This window comes from Ctenocephalides felis, unplaced genomic scaffold (assembly GCF_003426905.1).
Source record: "Ctenocephalides felis isolate EL2017-DRISC unplaced genomic scaffold, ASM342690v1 CF-g0.4_SCAFFOLD_01939, whole genome shotgun sequence".
Classification (NCBI taxonomy): domain Eukaryota; kingdom Metazoa; phylum Arthropoda; class Insecta; order Siphonaptera; family Pulicidae; genus Ctenocephalides; species Ctenocephalides felis.
This window is the reverse complement of record NW_020538093.1, coordinates 10,001-22,589: the sequence shown is the minus strand read 5'-3', so window position 1 is coordinate 22,589 and position 12,589 is coordinate 10,001. Positions and strand designations below refer to the sequence as shown.

General features: G+C 31.6%; 1 pseudogene; it reads left to right on the top strand.

The window, feature by feature from the left end:
* The first annotated feature begins 255 nt into the window (after positions 1-255).
* Positions 256-12,589, top strand: part of LOC113380209 — a 20,141-nt pseudogene continuing 7,807 nt past the window's right edge.

Here is a 12,589-nt window from a genome sequence, read left to right as displayed (position 1 = left end):
AGCCTCGGCGAGAAGTTATTCCACAATAACTTCAGCAGGAGAATTAAGATGTTTGACAGTTTGTAGTCGGAGTTTAGAGTGTGCTTACGGCGCAGAGATTTGGGGTTGGAGGGAGATCGCAGAACTAGAAAGAGTACAGGAAAAAATACTGAAATGGATACTTGGTCTGGAGTCCTGTACTCCAGATTATGTACTCTATGAAGAGGTGAAACGAGATAAATTACATCTGAGATTAGCTAAAGAGAGCGATCAATTATGAAGAAAAAACAGTTAAAGACAGGAGTAAATGCCATAGTGAAGGAGTGTATTAGCGAAAGAAGAAGAGGTAAAGGGGTATAAGAGAGGTTGGATGAAAGGATAAATACATAAACAAATGTGGATTTGGCCAGGAGGGCATAGTTCAGCTGAGTGAAACCCAAATTAAATATATCATATCTATATATATAATATATATAATATATATATATATAAATATATATCTTGATAGTTTTTTCGACGTTGAAAACATATTTCAAAGTAACTAGCAGCCCATTCGTCGAAATAAAAAAGGTATAAAGTATAAAAACTTTTATTTATACGTTTCGACACAAGATGCGTGTCATCATTCAGCAACTACAACAAATTGAAAATTTCATTAACTAATATAAACACCAATATAGATTAATTATAACATAGAGAAACATTATACACACCAGGACAAAAACACTCAACAAAAATTTATTTTAAAAAATTAAACTTAATAACATATTAGAGAAAAACATTTTTTTAGAAAAAATTATGAGTAACTAAAAGATTTGAAAACTAATTTGACTAAAAGTTATGAAATGCAACATTGTGAAGAGAGAAACACGCCCATACCGAGCAAATATATATATATTAGGGTGGTTCTTATTATGGACATTTTCGAATTTCCTCGCTCCTAAGGGCTCAAATGCTTCCAAATTGATTTTACTTCAATAAAATAGTTTTAATTAATGGATATATATATATATATATATATATATATATTTATATAAATATATCGTATGTGTTTATATGTATTATATATAAATGCACACATATATATATACATTTATGTGTGCGCGTGCATTTATAATTTTGATTTATAATTTCCTAACATTCAATGTCATTTCATTTTAGGTTGATATTAGGGGTGATTGAAATTCCACACTTAAATTAGGTGATTTTGGTTTAGCATGTGAAGTTACAGGACTTCTATATACTGTATGGTGGAACACCAAACTATGTTGCACCAGAAATATTATGGGAAACTGGATATGGAATGAAGGTAACTATAACTATAAATTAAACACAAAGGTTAATTTATTTCCAAAACATGATTCAATTATTAGTCTATTGATGGACAATTAAAATGATAAAATGATGAAAAATCTATATTGAAAATTCACTTTAATTTAGAGGGCGATTCTGTCGTATAATAGATCAAAGTTTGGCAAGGCTACGTTATGGAGCGCTACGCTTGCACGTTTATATATAATGGTACTAAAAACTGTCAAAATATTATGTATTTGCTGTGCAGTCTTTTACACATTAAATGCTACTTCACTCGTATGTTATTAAACCACACCTGTGGTGTTGTCGCCTCGGAACGCGCGGAACGTCGTTCCGGTACTTCTTTTTGGGCCGGAAACTGAAGAAGATTTTCGATAAGAAGGATTGACAGACGTATTGGAATTTTTTTTAAAAACTGTTGATGTTTTTTCTAATTTTTGACGAATTTTATACGTATTATTATAAACAAAAGGTTTGAACGAACCCAAACCGGATCGAACGGGCTTATTTTTTCGATCTGTAGACTGGTGTCCGAAACATTTTCCCATTCTGTTAAAATGAAATTTGAACCGACCTTTAAATCGGTCTTCTAATTTTAGCATTCCGGTTTAAAAAAAGTGATAGCACTGCGCCACTGAACCATACCACAAAGATCCAGTTATGATAACATTTTTGACGTTAGTGAGCTTTTTTAGGTTAGGTTTTTATCTAATACGCCTGACTGCACAGCAACCACTTAGCATTTGTTAGTTTTTAATACGATTTTATATGAACGTTGCTCAACCTAACATAGGCTTGTCATAACATTGGTCTATTTCACGGCAGAATTAGGCCATTAATTTAATAATGAATGAATTATTGGTTCTGACTCTATCTAATAGCAAATCAAATGCAAAATGATATAATGTAGTAATCAATTATAGTATGGAGTATAATAGAAATATCACATACATATAAATATTTATAATTTTCATAAAAATTTGTTTATAGAATAATATGAATTATTCTCAATGTAGTCATTTGTGAAGATTTCAGCTCGATTCGTGAAAATACAACTGGATTTTTTCTCGTATTGTGACCGTGCGTATTGTTTGTCAAGATATGATTGGTTTTGACTTCTTTCAGCACAATTCCTTGTTGCCAAATGTAAATGTTTTTGTAAATTTTAAGTAATTTAAATCTGAATCTACAACGCTCTCGAGAAGAAAGTAGCAAAGGTCTGTCTCTCAACCTTTATTTATTATTTTTCTATTCCGTCTGGTGGCCAGGTCAGCAAAATATTCATTCTAATCTCCAAATAGTTCACTTCAACGCCAAGCAGCTCAACATGTCTTTTGTTGAAAGTTTAATGGGTATATACAGTTTTATTTTCAATTGACACAAATCAGTTGGATAAATAGTTTCTCCGCGGGAGACGTGCTGATTAGTTTTTGGCAAAGGTAGGTCCAGCCGTTCCGAAGATACGGGGCAAAAAGTGCCAAAAACGGTAACTCATTTTTTAAGAGAACGGAGCGTCCGATTTTAATAATTCAAAAAACATTTTACTTGTATTGACAAGGTGAAGAACCGATCAAATTTTTATGAAGGCAGGTCTAGCGGTTTCGGAGATCTAATGAAAAAAGTAAAAAAAAATGCCATTCGGCGGTCAAAAATGATCATTAGACATATGCACATCAAATTATCAGATATTTTTTAGAGATTTTAACAATAAGTGTAAATTTGGTTTACATTCTTATGGGTTCCGTACCAATGTTTACGCGTTAGACAGCGACGCGGCGCTTACGCGCTTTGATATTTTGTCTTTATGCAGTTAAAGCAGTACGATTGCTTTGAAAAAAAGTTTAGATCTTTCAAAATATGTCAAAATAAAGAAAAAAAAAAATTTAAATCTCAAAAAAAAAAAAAATCCAAAAAAAGTAATTTTTTGTCCAATTTATAGTTTCTCAAAATCTTATTTTTTTTAAGTAAAATTTTTTCAAAAATGTTTTGTTTTTGAAAAATAATAATTTTGGTACGGGAAGTTCCAGCAATTTGCCTTAAGGCACGATGCCTTAATTGCTTTAAGACAGAATTCCACTTACAGCTAGTTTAATTTTTGAATGTACATATATTTGAGTATATTCTCTGAAAGAAGTTAATCCGATGAATACTTTCGGAGATGTACCTGAATTTGTAAGGCCACATCAATGTATCGGGCATATTCAAAAGAGGATGGGCTCACGACTGCGCGACCTAGTCAAAAATAATACTGAATCAATGGAAAAAGACGGAAAAACAATTAATAAAAAAGTACTTTCTGGAATAATAGAAACAATTATTAACTTCCCGTAGGGCAAGTTATAGCAATCGCAAAAAAATCGAAAATGAAAATGGGCTCACGACTGCGCGACCTAGTCAAAAATAATACTTAATCAATGGAAAAAGACGGAAAAACAATTAATAAAAAAGTACTTTCTGGAATAATAGAAACAATTATTAACTTCCCGTAGGGCAAGTTATAGTAATCGCAAAAAAATCGAAAATGAAAATTTTTGCATTTCTCGACGTTTCAAAGGTTTCTGAATATTTTGGCATACCTTAGAAAAAATGGATGTATGTGTGTGTGTGTGTATGTGCGTGTGTGTATGTATGTGCGGATACAAATTTTCGTCGACGATTTCGGGAACACCGATCAACCGATTTGAATAATTCAAAAAACATTCGATTCGTATTGATAAGGAGACGTGCTGATTAGTTTTTGACGAAGTCAGGTCTAGCCGCTCCGAAGATACTGGGCAAAAAGTGCCGAAAACGGTAACTCAGTTTTTAAGAGAACGGAGCGTCCGATTTTAATAATTCAAAAAACATTTTACTTGTATTGACAAGGTGAAGAACCGATCAAATTTTCATAAAGGCAGGTCTAGCGGTTTCGGAGATCTAATGAAAAAAGTAAAAAAATGCCATTTGGCGGTCAAAAATGATCATTTATATTTTTTTAATAATCATTTATATCATTATTATTTTTTTAAAAACGATTAACATTTTTGAAAAAAAATTATTTCCTACTTACTACTTAAAATAGGAATGTAAACCAAAATTATACTTATTGTTAAAATCTCTATAAAATATCTGATAATTTGATGTGCAATGATATGCACATCAAATTATCAGATATTTTATAGAGATTTTAACAATAAGTATAATTTTGGTTTACATTCCGTTTTTAAAAAAATAATAATGATTGGTACGGGAAGTTCCAGCAATTTGCCTTAAGACACGATGCCTTAATTGCCTTAAGACAGAATTCCACTTATAGCTAGTTCCATGTGTTTCTACAGTTGTTGAAATAGCGGCTTACATTGCAGCTGCAATATGTAATGAAGGTACAACATTATTGTTACACATTATGAGTGCATAAGGTCTTTCATTAGGCACCGCAGCTTATGATTAGGCTCAGAAAGGACGCAGAGCGTGTGATGATCTCCGGCGCGAGAGTGCTAGGGAGCACGCGCGAAGAAAGAATGGCTCGACGTCAACGCCAGCTTGACTTACTGGAAGCTAAGGATCTTACACAAGGAATCGATGATACCATAAAAGTTTAAAAAAATAAAATTTACCTATGTGTAAAATACTTCTGAATCTTTAAACGCGTTTATCTCAAAACTGTCATTTCAGAGTCGATAAGCAAGATTTCTCTGAGATGGCTCGAATAATCGGGCTGAAATTTTAACACAATCTTTTTAGATACATTCTTCAGGTATTGAACGAAGGAATAAGATGTAAAAAAATTTTACTGTATTTTTTTGCATTCGTCTATTCTTCAAAAGAATTCACCTTTTTGTTAGTTTAGATAATCTCTAAAACCGACGAAATCGTGCTCACCGCCGAACGCCTTTTTATGGAGGACACCAATATTTTGACACAAGTGATATACAATTATAGTGTCTCTTTCAAAGTGTGCCCTTTCAGAATTACTATTACTTGTACTTAATAAATGAAAGCTTGTCCAATTGATATCGTAAAGGCCGAATAAAATGTATTCATCTCTACTTTCCCATTTCTTATTTTAATATGAAATTTTTTTCAATGATCTTGAGAAAAACTATATTTAAAATTTCATATCTTGTGTTGGCGCCCCTTAAGGTGTGCGCTCGCATTTTTGGCATGCGTCGCATTCAAGGTAGGACCGGCCCTGATTATTACTTAATTTCATATTTTAAGTGAATTAATTTGTCAAATCCTGTTCGTATATGTATCATTCAATCTACGATCAACTAATTAAATATTTCATATTCGAAGCCAAACAAAAGAATATTTGACACAATGATGCTTCTAAATAATTTTTTTGATAATAAATTTATTTTTTTGTATTGTGAAATAATTTAGTAAAGTAAGGCAAAATACGACATCCATACGTTTATAAAATTGATATGTCAAACTGAATTATATAAGATTGTCAAATATCTCCCTTCCGCTTTTTTGCTCTTTATTCAATGCTTTATAAAAAGTGTTACAGTGATCGGATTCAGTTCAAATATGCGCCGTTTTGTTCGATAATCTGTTTCCATCTAGACGGCAACTTCATAATACCTCCCTCGTAGAAGCCCCCCTCCTTATTTGCGAAGAACTCGGACAGCCACTTTTCACAAGCCTCTTTTCAGTTCAACTTTACACCACCAAGGGCATTCGTCATGGACAGGAACAGGTGGTAATCACTTGGCGCTATGTCCGGGCTATATGGTGGATGCGATAAAACCTCCCATCCGAGCTCCCGTAGCTTCTGACGAGTCATCAACGAAGTGTGTGGCCTGGCGTTGTCCTGGTGGAGCACTACACCCTTCCTGTTGGCCAATTCTGGACGCTTCTGGTCGATCGCCTGCTTCAAGCGGTCCAGTTGTTCGCAGTAGATGGTAGAACTAAGCGTCTGGCCATATGGGAGCAGCTCATAGTGGATGATTCCCTTCCAATCCCACCAAACACACAGCAAAACCTTCCTGGCCGTCAATCCCGGCTTGGCCACTGTTTGGACGATTCACCGGCCTTCGACCACGACCGTTTTCGCTTGATATTGTCGTATGTGATCCATTTTCGTCGCCAGTCACCATCCGCTTCAAGAATGGGTCGAGTTCGTTCCGTTTCAGCAGCATATCGCAGGCGTTGATTCGGTCCAGAAGGTTTTTTCGCGTCAAATCATGCGGCACCCAAACATCAAGCTTTTTTTTGTATCCAGCCTTCTGCAGATGGTTTAAAATGGTTTGGTGACTAACTCCCATCTCCTGGGCGATGTCACGAGATGCCACATGCCGAATACACTCGATGTATTCCATGATTTGATCGGTATTTGTCGTCACAGGTCTTCGGCCGGCTGGCTTATCCATGGTGTCGTTTTCACCGGCTCTGAATCGTCGAAACCATTCCTCCGCGGTTCTAAGTGATAGAGTACCATCCCCCAAAACACCATTAATCTCACGGAACGTTTCTCTAGCGGATTTGCCTTTAACGAAGGAAAACTTTAAAATAGCGCGAATTTCGGCGTTAGTGAACTCCATGTTTACACGTCTATAACTGTTGAACGCAATATCCAAACTAATCATGCATAGCGTCGTTTCGTAGGTTATGTCAAGACCTTTCAAATTATGTATAGTATTGCCAGATACGAGCTCTGTAGCGCTTTGTACATAGCCGCGAAATTCAAAAGACAAAAAGGCGGAAGGGAGATATTTGACAACCTTATATAATTTCATCTGCCAAACATATATTGTATCTTTTTTTAATTTTTGGCACATCTCAGCTGCTTTTCCGCAATGATAATAAAGACATTACATTTTTTCTTATTCATAGTCATGAATTTATTATATTCTAATACTGTTTAGGCTCATAAGTAAATTGAAATTTTTGGCAGATGACAGTTCTCATTTGTTTTTAATGCTAAACAATGTCTCAAATATTTTTGATGTTAAACAATGACATGGGATTTTTTTGGCAATTGTTTACTTATTTCTACAATATTACTATATTTTTATAATCATTTATATTCCAAAAAAAAATTTCACAAACTTCAGGAAGATTTATCAAAATCCGTGAAAGATTTACACCCGTGCAGAAGAATTTTATATATTCTATTCTCAGATGGCTGTAACTTCTTAATTGCCCAGGATCTCCAAAGCATCTCTCTGTTGGACCCCAAGAACCAATAAATAGTTAAGGGTAGGGATGGTGTACCTGGGGTTGATAACCAACAGGCGACAATAATTATGAATAAGACGATAATATTGATTATCGTCGCAATATATATACATATATATATATATATATATATATATATATATATATATATATTAATTCAGAAATATGAACAAACACTCTTTTTTGCACTAATTTATTAAATAATAATTTTGCAAAAGTTTCGAGACCAAGTTTGTCTCACCATCAGTGTGTTATAATTTAAAATCTAAAATATGGAAATTAAATTAGCATTATTTGTTATCCGTTACAAGTCATTTATTATACTGCCCCACCAACGATCGTCGGATTCTGAATTCTCTATAATTTTTATAATTTCGTACCTTATTTTAACTGGCTTTTGGTAATTTTAATATCTAAATTACATTTTTCTCATTAATAATTCAATATACATTATTACTTAAGTTCATATTTGAAGTGAATTAATTTGTCAAATCCTGTTCAAATGTGCTCTATTCAACCTACGATCAACAAAATTATTGCAGTAAATGGAGAGGAAAAAAGCGTGTGCCCTGTGAATTGTTTTTACTGTGCTCCAATTTGCTCGATATTTTGGAAATAGGGTAATTTTAATCTTAAGTTCAGAAGTGAAGACAATTTGCACTCCGGCCCCAGTTGGGTTATAACTCTTGTAATTCTGATTTTATCAGAACTTTTAATATACTATTTTAATTAAATTAAATGAGCTACAACTTTCTCTATCATAAATTTTACTATAACTTCTCTTATTTTAAAACGGCGAAGGGTTAAAGGGCTCGAAAGACACTCTGGTTGGACAGCCGCGTACTCTTTAAACAATCATAACTCTATCAACATTTGTAAAACAGAAAAATAATAAAAAGCAATAATTAGTCAGAAAAAAGTCTTGAATTTTTATCCATATACCTTTATTCGTATCTTTTAGTCTTTCAGAGATATAATAATGAGAAATTGGTTGTTTTTTTTTCAATGGATTTTTTTTTCATGAAATCATGAGTTTTTTTGGTATTTTCTAGAATTTATTTGCATGATAGCTCACTCATTTTACACACAGAAGTACTCATTTTAAAACTTATTTTGAGCACTATAAAACCCCATTATCATATCTGGAATAATATTGTTTCCAGAACACTTTATAAAACACCGATTTAATAAGATTTTAATTGATATAATTTTGTTCATTTCATGATTTTTGTTGAAAGATATATTTTTGAAGATATTAGCAAAAACGATGAATCAATAAAAAATAAATTAATTTTTGAGTGATTTAAAGTATTCCGAGTGGATTTATTACACATAATTGAAAGCGAACGAACACGTTAACTCTGAGTTTTTTCTAAAAGCAAATTCTCAAAAATCAACAATTTTTATAATTGAATCAGTTTCCGTAGGACTTTAATGAGTTTAATGGTTTAGTATGTTTATTAAGACCAAGTATCTATCGTTATACCAAGTAAATAGTCTAATTTTAATTTTAACAAACGTAAAAAGAACTACTCATTTTCCCAAACTTTGATGTTTTTTTTTAAATTAAGGGGTTACACCTCTGTAGATTGTTCGAAAAAACAAAAAATTTTTCAGGCTTAAAATATACGTTGAACATTTTAGAATATGAGGAAAAATATTCCATACCTAAAACTTTATTTTTTTACTTGTAATTATGAGCTTTTTCCCATACGCATCGGGCTGCTCCGAACCGACACCGCTCAAATTCATTAACAAAAAATATTATAAAGAAAAATGGCATCGCGTATCTTCTTAAATATACTAATATATGTTATTATTAAATATTTATATTGCATAAATTAACTGTAAAAGCATTTTTAACCAATAGATGATCAGTGCAGAGTCAACACATATAAGGGTTGACTATATTGCGGCTGATATTGCTGGGGATAATTTCAACTAGGGAATGCAATACCGATCAAAAATTTTAATTACCGGTATTTCGATATTTTCGACTTTTAAAACCGGTAAACCGGTAAATTACCGGTAATAAGATTATTTTTAAAAAATGTAAACAAAATTGAAAGTTACTTATACAAATATAAAAAACAGACCTAATAAAGATAAAAAATAATAATAATAAAAACCAAAGAATAAAAGAACAATTGAACAACAAATCATTTATTTTTAATAATAATGTAACAAAATAATATAAGAATTAATAAAATATAATTACATGAATAAAAATAGTTTATTATAATTACTTATGCGAACTAAAATAAGATTTTAAAAAAACAAATCTGATCGAACGTACCGTCGTCTAATCTCGATCTTATTTTGGTATTTATATGTTGAGTAGCTGAAAAAGCTCTTTCCGACTCCACGCTTGTTGGCGGTATTGTTAATAAATGTTCATATGCAAGTTTTAGATGTACCCCCCTAACACATTTTGCTACTTGTCCTTGTTTGGCAACTAAATAATAATGCCACACAGAATTCACCTCGTTTCCTTTCTTATGTTCTTGAAATATATTGGTTTCTGAATTCATACTTTTGATTAAAAAACAATTGTTTTAAAATTAATAATTTTCCACAAGCACGAAGTAAACAAACTTTCCTAAAATTACTTAAAACTTCACTTATTGGAAAAACACTCCGCACTGAATTAAATAATATATTAAATAAAATAATATATTCTCAAATAATTAATTTAGTCAATTTATAATTTCGCACAAGCACAAAGTTATCAAACTTCACTACAAAATTGTATCTACGCGTTGAAAAATAACTTTGCACTGAACTACTAATTTCTATTCTAAAACAATTATTTCACTAAATTAATATAACTAAACAACTTTCGATCTCAATTTGTATCTACGTATTGACAAAACACTTTGCAATGAACAAATGTCTGTGGAGTTGTATTAGACGATATTTCAATTGGCACTCTAGTAACTTCCACAAAGAAATAATTCCCCGAATTAATGCCTAAAGAATAAATTTAAATAAGTAAATACACTAAAACAATAATGTTTCTCCGAGTTACTATATAACTAGTGCTAGAAGAGTCCAGACAAATTATCGATATCGAGTGCTGAAAAAATAATCGTTGCTAAAATAACAGTAACAAAAGTATTAATACTACTCAATATTGACTATTGAGTACTTTTTATCATAATCAATATTTTACACAAGTTATTTTGATACTAAATCAATATACGAAACTTTATTTAAAACAATATAATGATCCTATACTATTCTCAAAATGCGACACTTTGTACGTGAAATATATTTAATTTTTTTTTAAATTTTCAGGATTAAATTACAATCTGTTTTTTGATAAAAATACTTTCGATAATTATGATTAGCATGTATTAAGTTAGTATGTATTACCCACTAGTAAGCCCATGTCACTTTAAAAATCCGTTATATTTTTATATAAGATAAAATAACATCATTATTGATTAGTCCGTTCTATTTATTGAAATACGATATGAAGCCCTTTGAAAAGTAATAAATATTCAATTTAATGACGATTCGAGATAATATTTTGACACATGTTTATATAACACAACAGCGTGAAGTGATATTTCTTGTCAGCGATCATGGGATTTAAAACATGTACATATGTAACATGTATCCACAAGCGCCATGTAAAAATATCGAAAATACCGGTATTTTCAAGTTATTTACCGGTAAAATTACCGTCGAAAAATTAAGCGGTTTACCGGTAATTCGGTATACCGGTAAACCGGTATTGCATTCCCTAATTTCAACGATGGCCTAAGCAATATTTTATAAATGAAAATAGTTTTGGAGATTAATATTGGCATCTAAACATGTAATTTTTGTCTTAAAGCCGATTATAAACGTCTTAAGCATGCCTTATATCTTTGACGGATGTGCCAAAAGTAGGACGCTCCGATATAAAATCATCAAGGGAAGAAAATAAAAAATAAATTATAAAAATAAAAAGGCATCTGTATGTTGCTGGAATATCAGATTAATAGTAAAAAATATTAAACTGATGTTTTTTCTATTTTTTCTTATCTATAATTTATTTCAAAACTTTAAACGCGTTTTTCTCGAAACACGATTTTGCAACGCGGCACACATAACTACAACAATTTGAACTTTTTTCAAACGAATTTTTTACAGTAAATTTAAAAATTTTAAGGGCCCATTGTAGCGGTTTTTCGATATGTTAATTTGTTCATCAATTATTAACAAATTACTATCCGTGTACCTACTCCATTTAGAGAATAATAATGTTTACCCTTGAAAATAAGCGCCGATATAAAATCATCAAGGGAAGAAAATAAAAAATAAATTATAAAAATAAAAAGGCATCTGTATGTTGCTGGAATATCAGATTAATAGTAAAAAATATTAAACTGATGTTTTTTCTATTTTTTCTTATCTATAATTTATTTCAAAACTTTAAACGCGTTTTTCTCGAAACACAATTTTGCAACGCGGCACACAAAATAACTACAACAATTTGAACTTTTTTCAAACGAGTTTTTTACAGTATATTTAAAAATTTTAAGGGCCCATCGTAGCGGTTTTTCGATATGTTAATTTGTTCATCAATTATTAACAAATTACTATCCGTTTTTTTCGTTGAAATTCAACGATTTTGAATGAAGTGCTCGCCAAAGGAACAAAAATCGATATTTTTTAAATCCGCTACGATGGGCACTTAAAAATGTTATTTTAAATATACTATTAAAAATTCGAATGAAAAAAAATCTTAAATGAAAGAATGTAGTTATTTTGCATGCCGCGGAGCACCTCCAATTTGACGCGGCTCGCCGAAATGGCAGTGGTACCGTCGTTTTTAATAAAGTTTCATAAAAATCGGCACAATGTTTTTTTCGACAACGAATTACAAGAAAACGGCCCGGTAGATTTTTACCTAAAACTAATCAGTATCATTACCAACTATCATCTTTCGAACAGTTTTTGAATTTTTAAAATCGGTTCGGTAGTATGAGCTTAAATGTGGGCGAAAAGTTTAACACTTTTTTCCAAATTACAAAAACTGAAGAATGACAGTCCTCTTTGAGATACATATGATGGCTTTTCAATTTCTTTTTTGAGAAAACGTCAATCAAAGGTCTAATTTTGACAAATTCCAAAAAAACGA